Raw genomic sequence first — 19,323 nt, 5'->3', positions numbered from 1 at the left:
ACTATGTATGAAGTGACTGCTAGGCATTATGAATAAACATAATAAAATGGTCTTTTCCTTTAAGGGACATTTGCTTTAAATCCCATAATAAAACACTCTAACAAAGAATGATTTACAACCAAGAGTCATATGTGCTTTGTGCCCAGCGGGTGGCACATCTACTATTGGGAAGTACTGTGATAACATCTTGAAGGTCAGGAACTGTGTAGGGTAGCATTAACGCAGGTTAGGCAAGTTCATCAGTGCTATTTACTTTCTAGAAGAGATAAGATGTTGCCTTCAAGCATGAGTCCCTTGGAAGGGTCCTCAATTCCCAAGAAGTTATTATTCTTATTTTCTATTTGGCTACCTTTGCAGAGTCACAGCTCCATACTTACATGGAAATATAGATGTCTGTGCTCAAGAACTTTCCAGGAGAACATACTAGAATTTACAGCTGTCCAATAGTTATTAAAATCATAGCTGAGAAAAAGCAATATTAAAGATTTAGGATTGCATTTAATTCCCTCTTTTGAAATCCAAATATTTTTTTGCATACCCAAAAAGCTGTGAACTTGGATGGAATAATAATGCCTCCCTCAAGATTGGTACTCTGGGGAGAGTCATGAACCTATGTTGAGGAACAGTATGGGAAACAGCCTTAGGACACACCCTGTTGAGGCTGTGGAGAGAATGTGTTTGAGAATATCTTCTATCATATAGTGCAAAGCATGGAGAGATATTTAAGTTTATTGGGCAAGTTACCCAGTCAATAGTCTAGATTTGCTCATTGATAATAACTCCATCTTTGGCCATTTCAGTGTTATTTATCCCCCTGTGGTAGTATGAGCAGGAGCAGAGAGAGCAATGGAAACTGAGATCTTCTACTATCATGACTTGGTCACTATCCAGAAAGAGACATGATCACCATTAATGAGAAGAAACTTGTTAAGATGGAGAAAATGAGTCTAAATGTAATTATTTCCATTTACCAAATTATGTGACTTAATTAGCCCATATCTGCACTGTTCAATATGGTAGCTACTAGCCACATGAGGCTATTTACATTTATATCTGAATTAATCAAAATTTAAAAAATCTAGTTCCTTAGTTATACTAGTAATGTTTCTGGTGCTCAGTAACCACACATGGTTATTGGGTCACCATAATGGACAACACAGATATAGAACATTTCCTTCATTGCAGAATAAGCAGAATTTCCTATATTTCAAGATAGCATTGGTCTAGAGCATAACAAAGAGACAATGACCCAAGGAATGAAGTCAACAGTCTATTTTCCAGAGCAATGTTATCAGGACATTTTCTATCTCCTTGCTTTACTCATCCCATTATATCATTAGTGCTTTGATTGAGCTGGTACAAATAGATCATGTGTATGCAATTATTTTAGAATAAAGGGGATTTTTCCCCATTAGCCAAATGTATGGGCTCACATTTGTATATTATATACTTTTTTTGCTCTTTTCTCCTATTGGCTTTGTAGAATATCTGAATTTGGTACGTTAGTATAGATTCTATTATGGACTGTGGAAAAATTCTGGTTGGGAAAGTTGATTGAAATTAATGGTTTAGGGAGTCCTTTGAGTAATTTGTAGATTTTAGTTTTTCTTATTCACATTCTTATTATCACAGATGAATAAGAGTCAGGTATATATTTCTTTAACAACAAAGAAGAAAAATTAAGAGAGAGTCTGAAGACAGATAGAGAGGGACACACAAGGGAAGGCACAAATAGGGAACAGATGAGTATAAGGAGAGACATTTATTGACTGTGCCCTGTGAGCCTATTACTAGGCTAGGTTATTTTGTTTAATTTTTATCATAACCTAGTGGAAGTAGATTTTTTTTTATTCTTATGTTAATCCCCATACATTACATCATTAGTTTTAGATGTAGTGTTCCATGATTCATTGTTTGTGCATAACACCCAGTGCTCCATGCAGAATATGCCCTCCTCAATACCCACCACCAGGAAAACCCATCCTCCCACCCCCCTCCCCTCTAGAACCCTCAGTTTGTTTTTCAGAGTCCATCGTCTCTCATGGTTCGTCCACCCCTCCGATTCCCCCCGTTTCATTCTTCCCCTCCTGCTACCTTCTTCTTTTTTTTCTCTTAATATATATTGCATTATTTATTTCAGAGGTACAGATCTGAGATTCAACAGTCTTGCACAATTCAGCGCTTACAAGAGCACATACCCTCCCCAATGTCTATCACCCAGTCACCCCATCCCTCCCACCCCACCCCCCACTCCAGCAACCCTCAGTTTGTTTCCTGAGATTAAGAATTCCTCATATCACTGAGATCATATGATACATGTCTTTCTCTGTTTGACTTATTTCGCTCAACGTAATACCCTCCAGTTCCATCCACGTCGTTGCAAATGGCAAGATCTCATTCCTTTTGATGGCTGCATAATATTCCATTGTATATATATACCACATCTTCTTTATCCATTCATCTGTCGATGGACATCTTGGCTCTTTCCACAGTTTGGCTATTGTGGACATTGCTGCTATAAACACCGGGGTGCACGTACCCTTTCGGATCCCTACTTTTGTATCTTTGAGGTAAATACCCAGTAGTGCAATTGCTGGATCATATGGTAGCTCTATTTTCAACTTTTTGAGGAACCTCCATACAGTTTTCCAGAGTGGCTGCACCAGCTTGCATTCCCACCAACAGTGTAGGAGGGTTCCCCTTTCTCCGCATCCCTGCCAATATCTGTCGTTTCCTGACTTGTTAATTTTAGCCATTCTGACTGGTGTGAGGTGGTATCTCATTGAGGTTTTGATTTGGATTTCCCTGATGCCGAGCGATATTGAGCACTTTTTCATGTGTCTGTTGGCCATTTGGATGTCTTCTTTGGAAAAATGTCTGTTCATGTCTTCTGCCCATTTCTTGATTGGATTCTTTGTTCTTTGGGTGTTGAGTTTGAGGAGTTCTTTATAGATTTTGGATCCTAGCCCTTTATCTGATATGTCATTTGCAAATATCTTCTCCCATTCTGTCGGTTGTCTTTTGGTTTTGTTGACTGTTTCCTTTGCTTTGCAAAAGCTTTTTATGTTGATGAAGTCCCAATAGTTCATTTTTGCCCTTGCTTCCCTTGCCTTTGGCGATGTTTCTAGGAAGAAGTTGCTGCGGCTGAGGTCAAAGAGGTTGCTGCCTGTGTTCTCCTTTAGGATTTTGATGGACTCCTGTCTCACATTGAGGTCTTTCATCCATTAGGAGTCTATTTTTGTGTGTGGTGTAAGGAAATGGTCCAGTTTCATTCTTCTGCATGTGGCTATCCAATTTTCCCAACACCATTTGTTGAAGAGACTGTCTTTTTTCCATGGGACATTCTCTCCTGCTTTGTCAAAGATGAGTTGACCATAGAGTTGAGGGTCCATTTCTGGGCTCTCTGTTCTGATCCATTGATCTATGTGTCTGTTTTTGTGCCAGTACCATGCTGTCTTGATGAAGACAGCTTTGTAATAGAGCTGGAAGTCTGGAATTGTGATGCCGCCGGCTTTGCTTTTCTTTTTCAACATTCCTCTGGCTATTCGGGGTCTTTTCTGGTTCCATACAAATTTTAGGATTATTTGTTCCATTTCTTTGAAAAAAGTGGATGGTATTTTGATGGGGATTGCATTGAATGTGTAGATTTTTCTAGGTAGCATTGACATCTTCACAATATTTGTTCTTCCAATCCATGAGCATGGAACGTTTTTCCATTTCTTTGTGTCTTCCTCAATTTCTTTCATGAGTATTTTATAGTTTTCTGAGTACAGATCCTTTGTCTCTTTGGTTAGATTTATTCCTAGGTATCTTATGGTTTTGGGTGCAATTGTAAATGGGATCGACTCCTTAATTTCTCTTTCTTCTGTCTTATTGTTGGTGTATAGGAATGCCACTGATTTCTGTGCATTGATTTTATATCCTGCCACTTGACTGAATTCCTGTATGAGTTCTAGCAGTTTTGGGGTGGAGTCTTTGGGGTTTTCCACATAAAGTATCACATCATCTGCAAAGAGTGAGAGTTTGACTTTTTCTTTGCCGATTTGGATGCCTTTGATTTCTTTTTGTTGTCTGATTGCTGTGGCTAGGACTTCCAATACTATGTTGAATAGCAGTGGTGATAGTGGACATCCCTGCCGCGTTCCTGACCTTAGGGGGAAAGCTCTCAGTTTTTCCCCATTGAGAATGATATTCGCTGTAGGTTTTTCATAGATGGCTTTTATGATATTGAGGTATGTACCCTCTATGCCTATACTCTGAAGAGTTTTGATCAAGAAAGGATGCTGTACTTTGTCAAAAGCTTTTTCTGCATCTATTGAGAGGATCATATGATTCTTGTTCTTTCTTTTGTTAATGTATTGTATCACGTTGATCGATTTGCGGATGTTGAACCAACCTTGCAGCACAGGGATAAATCCCACTTGGTCATGGTGAATAATCCTTTTAATGTACTGTTGGATCCTGTTGGCTAGTATTTTGGTGAGAATTTTTGCATCCATGTTCATCAGGGATATTGGTCTGTAATTCTCCTTTTTGATGGGGTCTTTGTCTGGTTTTGGGATCAAGGTAATGCTGGCCTCAGAAAATGAGTTTGGAAGTTTTCCTTCCATTTCTATTTTTTGGAACAGTTTCAGAAGAATAGGTATTAATTCTTCTTGAAATGTTTGGTAGAATTCCCCTGGGAAGCCATCTGGCCCTGGGCTTTTGTTTTTTGGGAGATTTTTGATGACTGCTTCAATTTCCTTAGTGGTTATAGGTCTGTTCAGGTTGTCTATTTCTTCCTGGTTCAGTTTTGGTAGTTGATACATCTCTAGGAATGCCTCCATTTCTTCCAGGTTATTGAATTTGCTGGCATACAGTTGCTCATAATATGTTCTTATAATTGTTTGTATTTCTTTGGTGTTGGTTGTGATCTCTCCTCTTTCATTCATGATTTTGTTGATTTGGGTCATTTCTCTTTTCTTTTTGATAAGTCTGGCCAGGGGTTTAATCAATCTTGTTAATTCTTTCAAAGAACCAGCTTCTAGTTTCGTTGCTCTGTTCTACTGTTCTTTTAGTTTCTATTTCATTGATTTCTGCTCTGATCTTTATTATTTCTCTTCTCCTGCTGGGTTTAGGCTTTATTTGCTGTTCTTTCTCCAGCTCCATTAGGTGTAGGGTTAGGTTGTGTACTTGAGACCTTTCTTGTTTCTTGAGAAAGGCTTGTATTGCTATATACTTTCATCTTAGGACTGCCTCTGCTGCATCCCAAAGATTTTGAATAGTTGTGTTTTCATTTTCATTGGTTTTCATGTATTTTTTAAATTCTTCTTTAATTTCCTGGTTGTCCCATTCATTCTTTAGTAGGATTCTCTTTAGCCTCCATGTATTTGAGTTCTTTCCAACTTTCCTCTTGTGATTGCTAGTTTTAAAGCATTGTGGTCTGAAAATAGGCAGGGAATGATCCCAATCTTTTGGTACCGGTTGAGACCTGATTTATGACCTAGGATGTGATCTATTCTGGAGAATGTTCCATGGACACTAGAGAAGAATGTGTATTCCATTGCTTTGGGATGGAATGTTCTGAATATGTCTGTGAAGTCCATTTGGTCCAGTGTGTCATTTAAAGTCTTTATTTCCTTGTTGATCTTTTGCTTAGACGATCTGTCCATTTCAGTGAGGGGGGGTGTTAAAGTCCCCCACTATTATTATATTGTTGTCGATGTGTTTCTTTGCTTTTGTTATTAATTGCCTTATATAATTGGCTGCTCCCACGTTAGGGGCATAGATATTTACAATTGTTAGATCTTCTTGTTGGATAAACCCTTTAAGTAGGATATAGTGTCCTTCCTCATCTCTTACTACAGTCTTTTGTTTAAAATCTAATTTGTCTGACATAAGGATTGCCACCCCAGCTTTCTTTTGGTGTCCATTAGCATGGTCAATGGTCTTCCACCCCCTCACTTTCAATGTGGGGGTGTCTTTGGGTCTAAAATGAGTCTCTTGCAGACAGCATATCGATGGGTCTTGTTTTTTAATCCAGTCTGATAGCCTGTGTCTTTTGATTGGGGCATTGAGCCCATTTACATTCAGGGTAACTATTGAAAGATAGGAATTTAGTGCCATTGTATTGCCTGTAAGGTGACTGTTACCGTATATTGTCTCTGTTCCTTTCTGGTCTATGTTGCTTTTAGGCTCTCTCTTTGCTTAGAGGACCCCTTTCGAGATTTCTTGTAGGGCTGGCTTTGTGTTTGCAAATTCCTTTAGTTTTTGTTTGTCCTGGAAGCTTTTTATCTCTCCTTCTATTTTCAATGACAGCCTAGCTGGATATAGTGTTCTTGGCTGCATATTTTTCTCATTTAGTGCTCTGAATATATTCTGCCAGTCCTTTCTGGCCTGCCAGGTCTCTGTGCATAGGTCTGTTGCCAATCTAATATTTCTACCATTGTAGGTTACATATCTCTTCTCCCGAGCTGCTTTCAGGATTTTCTCTTTGTCTATGAGACTCGTAAGTTTTACTATTAGATGTCGGGGTGTTGACCTATTTTTGTTGATATTGAGAGGGGTTCTCTGTGCTTCCTGGATTTTGATGCCTGTTTCCTTCCCCAAATTAGGGAAGTTCTCTGCTATAATTTGCTCCATTATACCTTCTGCCCCTCTCTCTCTTTCTTCTTCTTCTGGGATCCCAATTATTCTAATATTGTTTCGTCTTATGGTATCACTTATCTCTCGAATTCTGCCCTCGTGATCCAGTAGTGGTTTATCTCTCTTTTTCTCAACTTCTTTATTTTCCATCATTTGGTCTTCTATATTACTGATTCTCTCTTCTGCCTCATTTATCCTAGCAGTTAGGGGCCCCATTTTTGATTGCACCTCATTCATAGCCTTTTTGATTTCTACTTGGTTAGATTTTAGTTCTTTTACTTCTCCAGAAAGGGTTTCTCTAATAACTTCCATGCTTTTTTCAAGCCCAGCTAGTATCTTTAAAGTGATGATTCTGAACTCTAGATCTGACATCGTAATAATGTCCGTATTGAGTAGGTCCCTGGCAGTTGGTACTACCTCTTGTTCTTTTTGTTGAGGTGATTTTTTCCGTCTTGTCATTTTGTGCAGAGGAGAATAGATTAATGAGAGAACAAAATGCTAGCAGAGTAACAACGTCCCCAGAAAATATACTCTAAACAAATCAGAAAAGACCTGAAGCAGTGGAAAAAGAAAGGGAAAGAGAAAAAAGAAAAAGAAAAAAAAGAAAAAGAAAAAGATAAAGATAAAAACAAACAAAAACAAACAAAACAAAACAACAACAACAAAAAAACCCAGAATGTGATCAAATATGATCAGGCTGGTATACAGATCAGTGCCACACACTAGATTTGGGGTGTATTTTGGTTTTTTGGAAGAAAGTGCCTCCCAAAATTTTAAAGAAAGAAAAACTTATATATGTACCAAAATAAGGGTTGATATGATGAAGGGATGGAATATGACTGTAAAGATGGAAAGTATAAAAAATTTTATAAAAGGAATTGATAAGAAGTTGTCTGAAAAAAGAAAGAAGAGGATTTAAAAAAAGAAAAAGAAAAAAAAAGGGAGAGAATGTGATCAGGCAGGGGAGTAGAAAAAACCATATACTAGAGATTCAGGGTATATTTTAATCTGTTAGAAGAAACTATCTCAAAAGTTTAAAGAGAGAACAACTTATATATATATATATGCCAAAAATATGGGTAACTACTATGAAGGGATAGAATATGACTCTAAAAATGAAAAATAAAAATGTTTTTTTTAAAAAGGGATTGATAAGATGTTGGTTGAAAAAGGGAAAAAGAAAAATTCAAAAAAAAAAAAAAGAAAAAAAACAGTTAAAAAAAAATTAACTTTGAAAGACTAAAGAATCATGGTAAAAAAGCCATGAATTCTATGTGCAGTATTCCCCTAGCGCTGGAGTTCTGCTGTTCTCATTGATCGGTAAACTTGGTCTTGGCTGGCTGTTCTCGCTGATCTTCTGGGGAGGGGCCCGTTGCCGTGGTTTCCAAATGTCTTTGCCGGAGGCGGAATTGCCCCGCCCTTGCCCCCTCCCGGCTAAGTAATCTGCTCGGGTTTCCTCTCCGGAGCTTTTGTTCCCTGCGAGCTTTCCGTACAGCTTTGGAGGCAGAGAGTGAAAATGGCGGCCTCCCAATCTCTGCCCCGGAAGAGCCAAGAACTCGGGGTCCCTCTCCTCAGTGAGCCCCCAGAGAAAAGCCGTCAGTCACTCCCTTCTCCCCGGTCTCCGGCCGCACTCCGTGCTCACCCGGCCTGTGACCACGCGTTTCTATCTCTGGCACCCGACCCTGGGTGGAGTCTCCAAACCCAGCAGATCCCTGCGGTGCACTCCCACGCGGCTCCTCCCAGGGGAGGAAGGTGAGTCTCCCCAGATCTGCTGCTTGTTGGGTCCCTGCTGGAGGAGCAGTGGCCCGACTGTGCCACGGATCACAATTTATGGCAACCCCGAGCTGAGAGCCCGCGCCTGGGCTCCGCCTCTGCAGCCGGCTTCCCTGCTCCGATACCTGGGAGCTCTGCCACACTCAGGCACCCTGGTCTTTCTGTGACCCCAAGGGTCCTGAGACCACACTGTACCAGACGGTTCCACCCCCTGCTTAGCCACCAGGGTGACGTTCCTCAGCGGAGCAGACTTTTAAAAGTTCCGATTTTGTGCTCCGCGGCTCTATCACTTGCCAGAAGCGGCTGACGGAGGCCCCTCCCCCACTGTCTATCCTCCTGAATATCGCCTCGGATTCACTTCTCCGCACGTCCTACCTTCCAGAAAGTGGTCGCTTTTCTGATGAGAGAGTTGTTGCTATTCTTTTCTTCGATCTCCTGTTGAGTTTGTAGGTGTTCAGAATGGTGTGATCCCTATCCAGCTGTATTCCTGGGAGGAGACGAAATCCGGGTCTCCTACTCCTCCGCCATCTTGCTCCGCCCCATGTGGAAGTAGATTTTATCTTGATTTTATAGCTGAGGAAACAGGTCAGAGAGGGATTTCACTTTGCTCAGGTTCACACAACTAGTAGATGGTAGTGTGGAGAGTCAAAGTAAAACTACCTTACTGGAAGGATCATGAATGTTCCATTCTATCAAGTGCTAAGCCATTATCTCTTTCTTTCCTGAGAACTGACAGCTCTCTATCTCTTTCTGTTGTCTTATATTTCCTTTCATCTCTTCAAATTTTTTTATTTGAGGAATTTTTGTTCTCTTTATTTGAAAATAAAGAGCAATGTGTCTGAAAGGTTTTCTAAAGTAATTCTTTTTCTGAATTGTATTATACCTGCTTTTTGCCCTTAAAGCTCTTCTAATTTTTATTGGAATATTAAGCAATGGTCCATGCTATTTCATTTCTAATGATTTCTCATCTTTCAGTGGGGGTGATTTTGTTTGGGTCTTTGATTTGCTTTTTTAAAATGTGGGGGAAGGGGTGAGGAGGAGTGAACTAGGGCAGCAAGTTACTTTGGTTTGGTTATATTGTCTCCAAGTTCCTTCTCATTAAAGCTGCTGCATTTTGTGTTTTCATCTCTTTTCAAATTTTGGCATTCTGCTCTTTAAAGTGAGCAGAAGTTTAGGGTGATCCTCAACAAAGCTGCATATGTCACTACTCTCTAGTGATTTAATGTTAACCACATATATTTGTACAGTTAAACAAATAGAATGAAAATAAAATGCCCATTATGCAGTTTAAGTAGCTCAGTTGTTCAAACAGCAATTCCTTAGAGTGGGGAGAGCTGTACTATAGGCTCACTTTTCAGATGGTGTTAAGATAAAGAAAAAAGAATAAGCTGCAAAGGTAGATGTAGCTATATGTATCGATAGATTATTTAGAGACAGGTACTTTCTAGGTGTTGGCATGAAATAGATCATTTAATTCTTATTCCTGGGAGCAGACATTGCTACAAGTATTTTACTATTGAGGAAACTGAGGTTCAGAGAGATTAAATAACTCATCCAAGGTCATTTAGCCAGTAAGTGGCAGAGATAGAATTTGCTTCTAGTTCTTCATCTGTGTTAGTGAGAGGTTTGGGGAAAGATCTTTACTCATGAGAATCTCACTCTTTTATTACACTAGGGGTCATTTGATGATATCTGGTGACATTTTTTATTGTTACAACTGGAGTGAGTGCTACTGGCATCTAAGGAGCAGAAGCCAGGGATTCTGCTAACCATTGCACAATGCACAGGCCAGTCCCCATAGCAAAGAATGATCAGACTCAAAATATTGTCAGTGACAAGGCTGAGACATCTTGCTTTAGGTAAGCAGGCCAATGGACAGCAGACCTCTTGTTCTCTAGGTCTTGGAGACAATAGCTCTTGAGAGATGAGATTTGACTGGAGGGAGGGGCAATAAGGACTCTGGGGAAACTGCAATAGCTCAGTTCACTTCTGTTGTTGGCTCCTAAAGGAAAGTTAAGAATTTATATTGAGCTTTGAGATTCAAGCCCATAGTTTCTGATTCCAAATCTAGAGATTTCCATAGTTTCACGGTCTTAACTTGGCAAGTATTCTGCACAATTTCAGATTTCTTTTGCAGAGAACTTTTGTCAGACAACTCAAAATGGAGTTTAAAGATATAAACAAGTGTTAGTGATGAACACTTTCAAAAATGAAAAGTTTTAATGAAGATATATCAAGGTTAAAGTACTAAATCTCAAATTTCTATGATTTTTGAAAAAAATTACCTTTGAGAAAAGTATGCAAATGTGTGAATGCCTATATAACAGTTTCAAATATGATTTAGTTCAGTAAGTTGGTGGAAAAATTGCTCTTTGTTTTAGAACAAATTTTGGTCTATGATTTGGTGCTATAAAAAAACCCAGATTTATACAATATTGAGAAAACATTTTATTGGAGTGATTTGTTATAAAGATCTGGGGCTGTAATTATACAATCCAGTTTTATTAGATGACCCAAGTTTATTTGTTTATGATCCAAATTGATTTCTTCATTTAAAACATTTTTTGTTTGTTAAAAATAATAAATACAGGGACACCTGGGTGGCTCAGTCAGTTGAGTGTCTGACTCTTGGTTTTGGCTCAGTGTTCTGAGATAGAGCCCCACACTGGGCTCTGCGCTGTGCTGGGAGTCTACTGGGGATTCTCTCTCTCTCTCCCTCTGCCCCCTTTGGCCGTTCTGTGTACGTGTGCCTGCTTGTGGGCACTCTCTCTCAAATAAATAGATAAATCTTAAAAAAAAAAAGAAGACAAACAGTGGAATTTACTTCCCAATTTCTCTTTCTAGTTCCTCATCTTTTATTACTGTTATTATTGTTATTAGCTTCTCCTGTTTTCTTCAGGAATTTTCTTGTTCATATGCAGGAAAATAAAAACAAGCCTTGCCTTTTTTACATGTAGATTTGTACTACGTATACTGCTTTTCATCTTATTTTTTCATTTAATAACATATCTCAGTAATGTTTCCATATTAGTACATAGAGAACTTTCCATTTTTTTCACTATTATAGGATATTCCATTGTTAGCATGAGCTGTCATGTACTTAACCAATCTCTATTGAAAGGCATTTGTTGTCTCTAAGCCTATACTATTAACCTTACACATATACCAATTCAAACATTGAGTAGGTATATCTGTGAGATAAATTTTGAGAAGAAAAATAGGAATATATTTTTGAAAGATATTTTAACATTGTTCAACACAAGTGTTATAGTCCCACTAGTAATGCACAACAATGTCTGTCTCCATATAAATTTCTTAATAGAGCATGTGTATTAAACTTCTGGATTTTTGCCCATATAGTGAGTTTAACTTTTCTATTTCCTTTTCGGAAATCAATATTTTAAATTTTTGATTTTTTTCTGGGGTAGGTTTTGGTAAATTCTATTTCCCTAGAATATTATTTTATTTAAATTTTCAAGTTTGTTTGTATGGAATTTAACAAAGCAATCTCTGTGATTCTTTAATTTTCATGCATCTTGTTATTTTTCCTTTCAATATTTATACCTCCTTTAAAAATGTAAGATAGAGAATGATTTATATATTTTTACCATCCTCCCTTCCCCACCAAAGAATGATTTTTACTTTATTGGTTAAAAATTTTTCTTAGTTTTTAATTCATTGATTTCTGTTATTTATTACTTTTCCTTTGGTTTATCTTACTATAATTTTAAAATAGAATATATAATTAATTATTTTATTCTACTTTTAGTTGAGTAGGTGGCTAAGCTTATTAATTTATTCTCTGAAATTGTTTTAGTTGATTTTTTTTTAAGTTCTGATGACTGTAGTTTTCCTCATCCATACATTCTAGAAATTTTGTCACTTCCATTTAGTTCTCTTTGACTCCATAACTGTTTAAGAAAAAAACAATATTTAGGGGTGAAATGGCCATTTTGTCTTCTTCTTTTGTAATTAGATTCTAGTTTAATTCCACTGTGATGGGAAAAAGCTATCTGTTCTCTTTTTATTTTTGGAATCTATTGAGGTTTTATTTGTGGCCTAATACACAGTCAATTTTTATGACTATTTCATGGGAACTGAAAAAAAATTCATTCTTTATTTCAGGGTAATAAATTTGATATATATCAATCATGACCAGGACCATTTCCACTTCATCAGCTTTGTTATTTAGCTCTATATCCTTGCTCTTGTTCTCTTGTTTGTTTGTTTTGTCTAATGACTGCTGTCAAGGACTAAGAAAAATGGCTTTACATCCTACCACTAAGGCATCTCTATTTTCTCATCAGAGCTTACAAGATTTCTGCTTTATGAATATTTCCGCTAAGTTACCTGGTGCATAGATGTTCATAAATTGAAACCCTTCAGTTTGAACAGGAAATTTAGTATTACCAAGTGCCTGTCTTTGTTTCATTTAGTGCTTTGGAGCCTTAATTCTAACTTGTTTAGTATTAATATTGTGATCCCTGTTTTGTTTATGTCTTAGCAATTACTCTGTTCAGTCTTTCTATTTCTTTGAATCACTTTTTAAAGGTGTGTCTCTTTGATTTGGGCACAGAATTTGACTTTGCCTTGTGAGGCAATCTGAAAATCTTTTTCTTTTAATATGTAAGTTAAACACATTTACATTTTTTGATGTTAGCAGATACTTTTGGTTTGAATTGTATTTTATGGTTTATTTTTGCTTTTCTGTTTTTATAAAAGTATGTGGTTGGCTCTGTTTTCTTTTTGTTTGTTCATAGTTCTGTAATTTATTAAGGTTTGAATTTTTGTTTTGGTGGTTACTTCCATAATTGTAACATTCTGTGGCCTTCTACATTTTTAGGCATTTATCAGTTCCCAAATATGAGCTAAAAATAAATTGATATGATCTTGTTTCCTAAAACTTCCTCTTCTTTTCTCTATCACCTGCTATTAGTCAATAAAATTACGGAAGTGCTTTGTTTGTATTGCTAAATGTGCCTCTACTTCTAGTTCATGGTTTGTATCTTATTAATGTCCTTAATAAGAACTCCTAGGAACAGTAATATTTCTGTTGCTTTGCCATCTTTTCCTTGAATGTCTGCATTTCTGCATTGTGGTCCTCATTCAGGGAAGTATTTATTTTATTAATATTGAAAAATAAATCCTGGCAAAATGCTTGGTCTCAATTTCAATTTGCTCCCTGGCACGATTTTTCTGGTAAGGATTTCTGTTTTTCTTATATTAAATTTGTATCAATATTTTCTTATATCTTTTTATTATTTATATTTTAATCACTTTTATTCTCCTGGGTGAGCTCCTTATTGGCTGTTCTTTGGTGAGGGTGGGAGGGGGGCCAGGATGTCCAGACTAGTCTTCCAGAATTTACACTCAAAAGGCTTTCTTGTTTTTACTGGCACAGAGACAGACTGCTTCTTGAAATTATAGCTCATCTCTGCTTTACATTTTTTTTTTTTTGCATGTAGCCTCATTTCCTTTGTCTTTCCAAATCAAATTGAGTCCTAGAGGCCTTTTCCCTACAGTCTTGTTTACCCAAGTTCTTGCACTCATTGTGACAAACAAGAGAAATAGTTTATTGTAGGATGAGCTCTTCATCTTCAGGAAAAGTACATTTTATTGGCAATTCCTGAGATCTGCCAGCTGGGCCTTTGTACTTCCCCTCATGCTTCTTCTTGTTACTTCTTGGGCAGCCTCTGCCTGGTCTTGAGTGCTTTTGGAAACCCTTTCAAAAATTTTGGAGGGTCGCCTGGGTGGCTCAGTCATTAAGTGGGTGCCTTCGGCTCGGGTCATGATCCTGGAGTCCTGGGATAGAGCCTCGCATTGGGCTCCATGCTTGGCGGGGAGCCTACTTCTCCATTTGCCTGCTGCTTCCCCTACTTGTGTTCTCACTCTCTCTGTCAAATAAATAAAATCTTTTAAAAAAATTTTGAGTCTACAGATTATATGTGCCCTGATTGCACTGAAAATGGAATTTGTGCAATTTAATTCTTTTGTAAGATTTACAGAAGAAGTATTTATACTAGAATTCTGATTTAGTTTTAAAATAGGGTGGGCAGATGATTTATTATCTGCCTTACATTCAAATGGAGGGAAGCAGACCACCATTTGTTAAATAACTATTATGTGGCAAATATTGGGCCAGGCATTTTATTTAGTTTTTTTAAACAACTCTAGTACGTGGGCACTGTTAGCCCCATCTTACAGAGGAGACATCTGAGGCTCAATGAAGGTGTAGAGCCCAGACTTGGATCAATGACTCCTTCTACTGCACCACACTGATTACATTTCTGTGGAGGGAACAAGCATGACTACAGTTCCCTGACATGGAAGTGATGGGTTGGGACTGGAAATCAAACCAGGCAGCCTCAGGGCCCCAATTTAAGTACCTGTGCCAAGTTGCCATCTAAACCTAGGACCTAAGATTATGGATACTATTTGAATTTCTGTCTGCATCAGGAGGCTGAGAGTGGGCTGGAAAGGAAGTAGGCTTTGAGGGATTAAGCACTTTTGGGGTGCTTAATTCTAGGAAGATTAAAAACTAATAACCAAACATAAATATTATTGAGAATGCATTATTCCTTACTAAGAAAAATATGTAAGCCAGCAGGTCTCCTACTAATTCTTTAAGGGAAAGATTATAAAAATGTGTTCCATGCTTTTTATTCCCAGTGGCTGGTGTCATACTTTCTGGTTTGGTATAGTGTGGGAAATAAGATGCTCTTTTGCACTACTTTGGTGGAGAGTTCAACACCTGTCACTGGGTTGGCTCTTTCCTATCAACTTCATTCTCATGGACTCACCAAGTCAGTTATCTTAACATTTTACCATCAAGGGCTTTTGTGTTGAATTCACCATATTATCTTCCTCATATGCATTTGCTTTCAGCACAGGATATTTGAAGTAGAACTTTGCAGTGTGTCATTTCCTATGTCACATGAAGATAATATGGCTGTGTAATTAAAAAGGTTAGCAACACTGACATTTCTGTGTTTGTGCTAGAATTATCTTGATATTACCGGGGATTAAAGAATGCTGCCACCTGCTAGGAACATATGCATATGTTTGAGCAAAGGTTAATGAGTCTGTTCAGAAAAATGATTCAGGTATGGGCTTAGGAGCAAGTTGGCACATTCTAAAGTAACAGAGCTGTATGTTCTGACCCTAAGTCAGTTTTGGGTAAGACAATTTGAAGGTTCCTTTTTAGGGAGGTGGTGGGTAGTATAGTGGTTTGATTGATTATTTCAATCTTGACTATAAGACAAATTTTCTCTGGCTTGACTGGATGCTCCACCCCACACATTTATGTGCAGTATTAATTCTGTGTCAAAGTAGTATGTATTGTAGGAGAGCAAATGCCCCCTTATCTTTATCTCTGTGTATTTGTCTTTGTATAGTGCAGTGCTGTGTACAAAGATGGCAGCTGTTGTGGAGGTGTAAACCCAGTGACTTGGATTGTATTTATTGAGTATATAAATATAGATTGATAAATTTGATACCATTTAATTGCACTCAATACTGCATGTCAATTCTCTATTCTCTGAAGGTCTTCTTTAGTTAAATATTATGGCTAAACTCTTGAGAATCTTCTAAATCTCTGAGTCTTTGTGAAAAATGTTATTTTCAGATACTCATTTTTGAGTGTTTTTTTTCTCTTTGATTTATAAAGAGTGGTGATGCTTTTTTGAAAATTGCTCTCTGGACAAACAAGACATCCTTCTCAAATCAAGATGGTGGCTTGACCTGAAGAAGCCCTTTCACCTCCCAGAAAAGTGGAATAGTGAAACTTCTCTCTCTCTTACTCAACTGCCTTACTTTAAGAAAGGACTTGTTAGTTTAAAAATAGTCATCTTTTATTCCCTGCCTGTCAGGGTCTCTCTGCCTTCTCTCAAAAGCCAGCATTTACTGATGTTCTTTGATTGACACTCTCCTCAGCACTAAAATGGAAGAGAGAATGGGAGAATATTCCATTTTATTGACAGGTGCTGAGACCTTGTCAGGGACAATTGCTTAGCAACCTCTATGGTGCCACTTTCGGGGAAGGGGAAGAAAGGACAGAATTACATATAAATGAAAAGAAAGCATATGTGACAAAGGCCAACTATCATAAAACACTGAGTATTTTTTTAAGCTAGTTCTTTAAGTTAGCAATGTAACCTGTAAAACCTGCACAAATTATCTTTTTCTTCCCTTTGATTATTGGATTACTGAAGATTTGAGATAGCATCAGGTGGGGAGTGAAGAGTAGCTTGTTCTGGAAAGAGGGCCTGAGCTCCTACCTCGACTCTTATCCTGGCTATTTGACTCTGTGTAGGCTTCTCCAACATTCCTAAGCTTCATGGGTAAAACTGGGAAAACCACCCTTGTTAAAATGAAAGAGGTTTATAATGCATGTGGAAGGGGCTTGAAAATTATCTAGAGCTTGTAAAATAAGAAACAATACTGGCTTGTGTTTGAAAATATTTTCAAAATGCCTCTGATCCTTATAGTTCTGTGATACAGAATAACTGTTATCTCCGTATTCCAGTTAATAATTATTAACCCCATTTCTAGGTATGGAATTTTTCCACAGCTCCACTGGGGGTAGGCAGGGCTTGATCAAGTTGGCTGGTCCCAAGCCTGTGGCATTTCCACTCTTTTATCATTTTCTGTTGCTACTTTAATTATTTTTGTAATAAGATTATGTAAACTAGCTCTCTCCAAATGATCTGTGGTGAATAACCAGTTTTTTTTTTTTTAAGAAAATTCTAATGTGTCATACATGGATACTTTTGTAGAACATAATTCAAATGAAATAATAGAGTCAATTTCCTGGTTTGGACCAATGTGTGATGGTTAAGTAAGATATTATCGTTGGGGGAAGTGGAGCAAGAGGTACATAGAAACACTGTGCTTTTTTGTAACTTTTTGTGAGTGAACTTCAAAATGTTATTAAGAATAAATTCTTAGAAAATAAAAATAAATACAAAATATAATTCTTACATTTTAAATTATTAAAGTGAACAGATAAAAAAGGACTCTGTCAAATTTTGATAAAAGTTTTTAAATGCATACTCTCAATTTCTATACTCATTTTGTGGTGGACCAGTAACAGACAGGTCCACTGACCACACCAGTGTGAATGTGAGTGGAAATAAATTCCTCTTCTGTTGAAATAAGTAATTCCTGAAAGATTTCTCAGCCTCAATTTTCAATCCAAGGAAGAATGTCTGATTGTCCCAAACTTTTCCATGTCCAATCAAGTATGGTGGGATGGAGGAGGTAAAATTACATCAGGGCCCAACCGAAGAGTAAGCCTGAGTTCTTAGAGTAGCAGGGATGAAGAGACATCCAAGAGGTGGCCAATAAATGACTCAATCTGTGGCCATGACTAGGGTTGCAAAGGTGTGTCCCTGATGGAAATAACTGTAGATTGCTGGCCCAAACTCCCAATTACTAAAATAAGATGAAGTGGAGAGGAGCAGCTATGGGAATTCAGAGAAGAGAAAACTTCTACATGGGGGAGATTACAGAATGTTTCTTGGAGTGGGTGGCATCTGAGCAGCTTAAATAATCCTTGCAATAACTGTGAGGTTTAACAAGAGATAAATGGGGAAAGCCATCGTTGGCTTTTGAACAGATGGTTATTTTAGTAAATCACTCTCTTAGTAGTGGGGACGTTGGATTAGGGGTAATGGGTGGTAAAGCCAAAGTCAGGGAGGCCAACACTAAGGCTGGTGCATGGGAAGGGATGCCAACACCTGAAAGGGTGGTTGTAGGATGGAGAAGGAAAGGGATGCAAGAGAAATTTCAGGTGTAAAACAGAACATAGCCCTTGATTCAATGTGGGGCATTAATAATGAGAGATTCAGGGAGCAAAACATGTTGGGGAAGAATAAGAATGAGTTTAGTTTCAGTTATACTGCTTTTGAGGGGCTGGTGTTGGTTTGGGTGGTGATTTCCTCACACAGTCAGAAATATGGTTGTCAAAAAATCAGGAGTATGTGTTCACCAACTTGGTGCCTCGAATAGTGTCCCTTAAAAAGATATATCCAAATTCTAAACCCTGGTACTTGTGAATGTGGCCTTATTTGGAAATAAGGTCTTTGAAGATGAAATTGAGTTAAGGACATCCAGATGAAGTCATCCTGGATTTAGAATGATTATGTCCTTATAAGTATTCTTACAAGAGAAGAGAAAAGACAGGGAGATTTGATACAGAGATACACAGAGAGGGCCACATGAGGACAAAGACAGAGATTGGAGTTATGCTGCCACAGGCCAAGGAACTCAAGGAGCCACCAGAAGCTGGAAGAGACCCTGGGGGATTCCCCACAGGAGACTTTGGTGCAAGTGAGTCCCACTGACACCTGATTTCAGACTTTGGGCCCCCTGAAGTGTGAGAAGAAACTTCTGTTGTTTTAAGCCACCCAGTTTGTGAAAATTTATTATGGCAGCTCTAGGAAGCTAAAGCAGCACCTCTTCTGAGAGCTCAGTATATATATTTCAAATGATGTTCCTGTGTTGTGAAGTAGAGGGAAAATGAAGCTATTTATTTATCTTTATTAGCATCTTGTTTCTGAGTGTTTTCAAGGTGGTTTTTCCTGCAAGTCAGCAGAGCTGGGAATGAAGTAGCTCAGAAAAATGAAGTTTAGGACACCTTAGTAAGTGTAAATGTGATTGAATTATAGGTTGATCTACCCCCTGCCCCATTTAATTATCCCCTCCCTCCCTCCCTCCCTTTCTTCCTTCCTCCCTCCCTCTCCCTCTCCCTTCCTTCCTCCCTCCCTCTCCCTTTCTTTCTTTCTCTTTCTTTCTTTCTTTCGTCTTTCTTCTTTTCTTTCTTTCTTTCTTTCTTTCTTTTTCCTTCCCTCCTTCCCTCCTTTCTTTCTTTTTCTTTCTTTTTCTTTCTTTCTTTCTTTCTTTCTTTCTTTCTTTCTTTCTTTCTTT

This window comes from Neomonachus schauinslandi, chromosome 1 (genome assembly GCF_002201575.2).
Source record: "Neomonachus schauinslandi chromosome 1, ASM220157v2, whole genome shotgun sequence".
Classification (NCBI taxonomy): domain Eukaryota; kingdom Metazoa; phylum Chordata; class Mammalia; order Carnivora; family Phocidae; genus Neomonachus; species Neomonachus schauinslandi.
The sequence above is the reverse complement of the archived record's forward strand: the minus strand, read 5'-3'. Positions refer to the sequence as shown.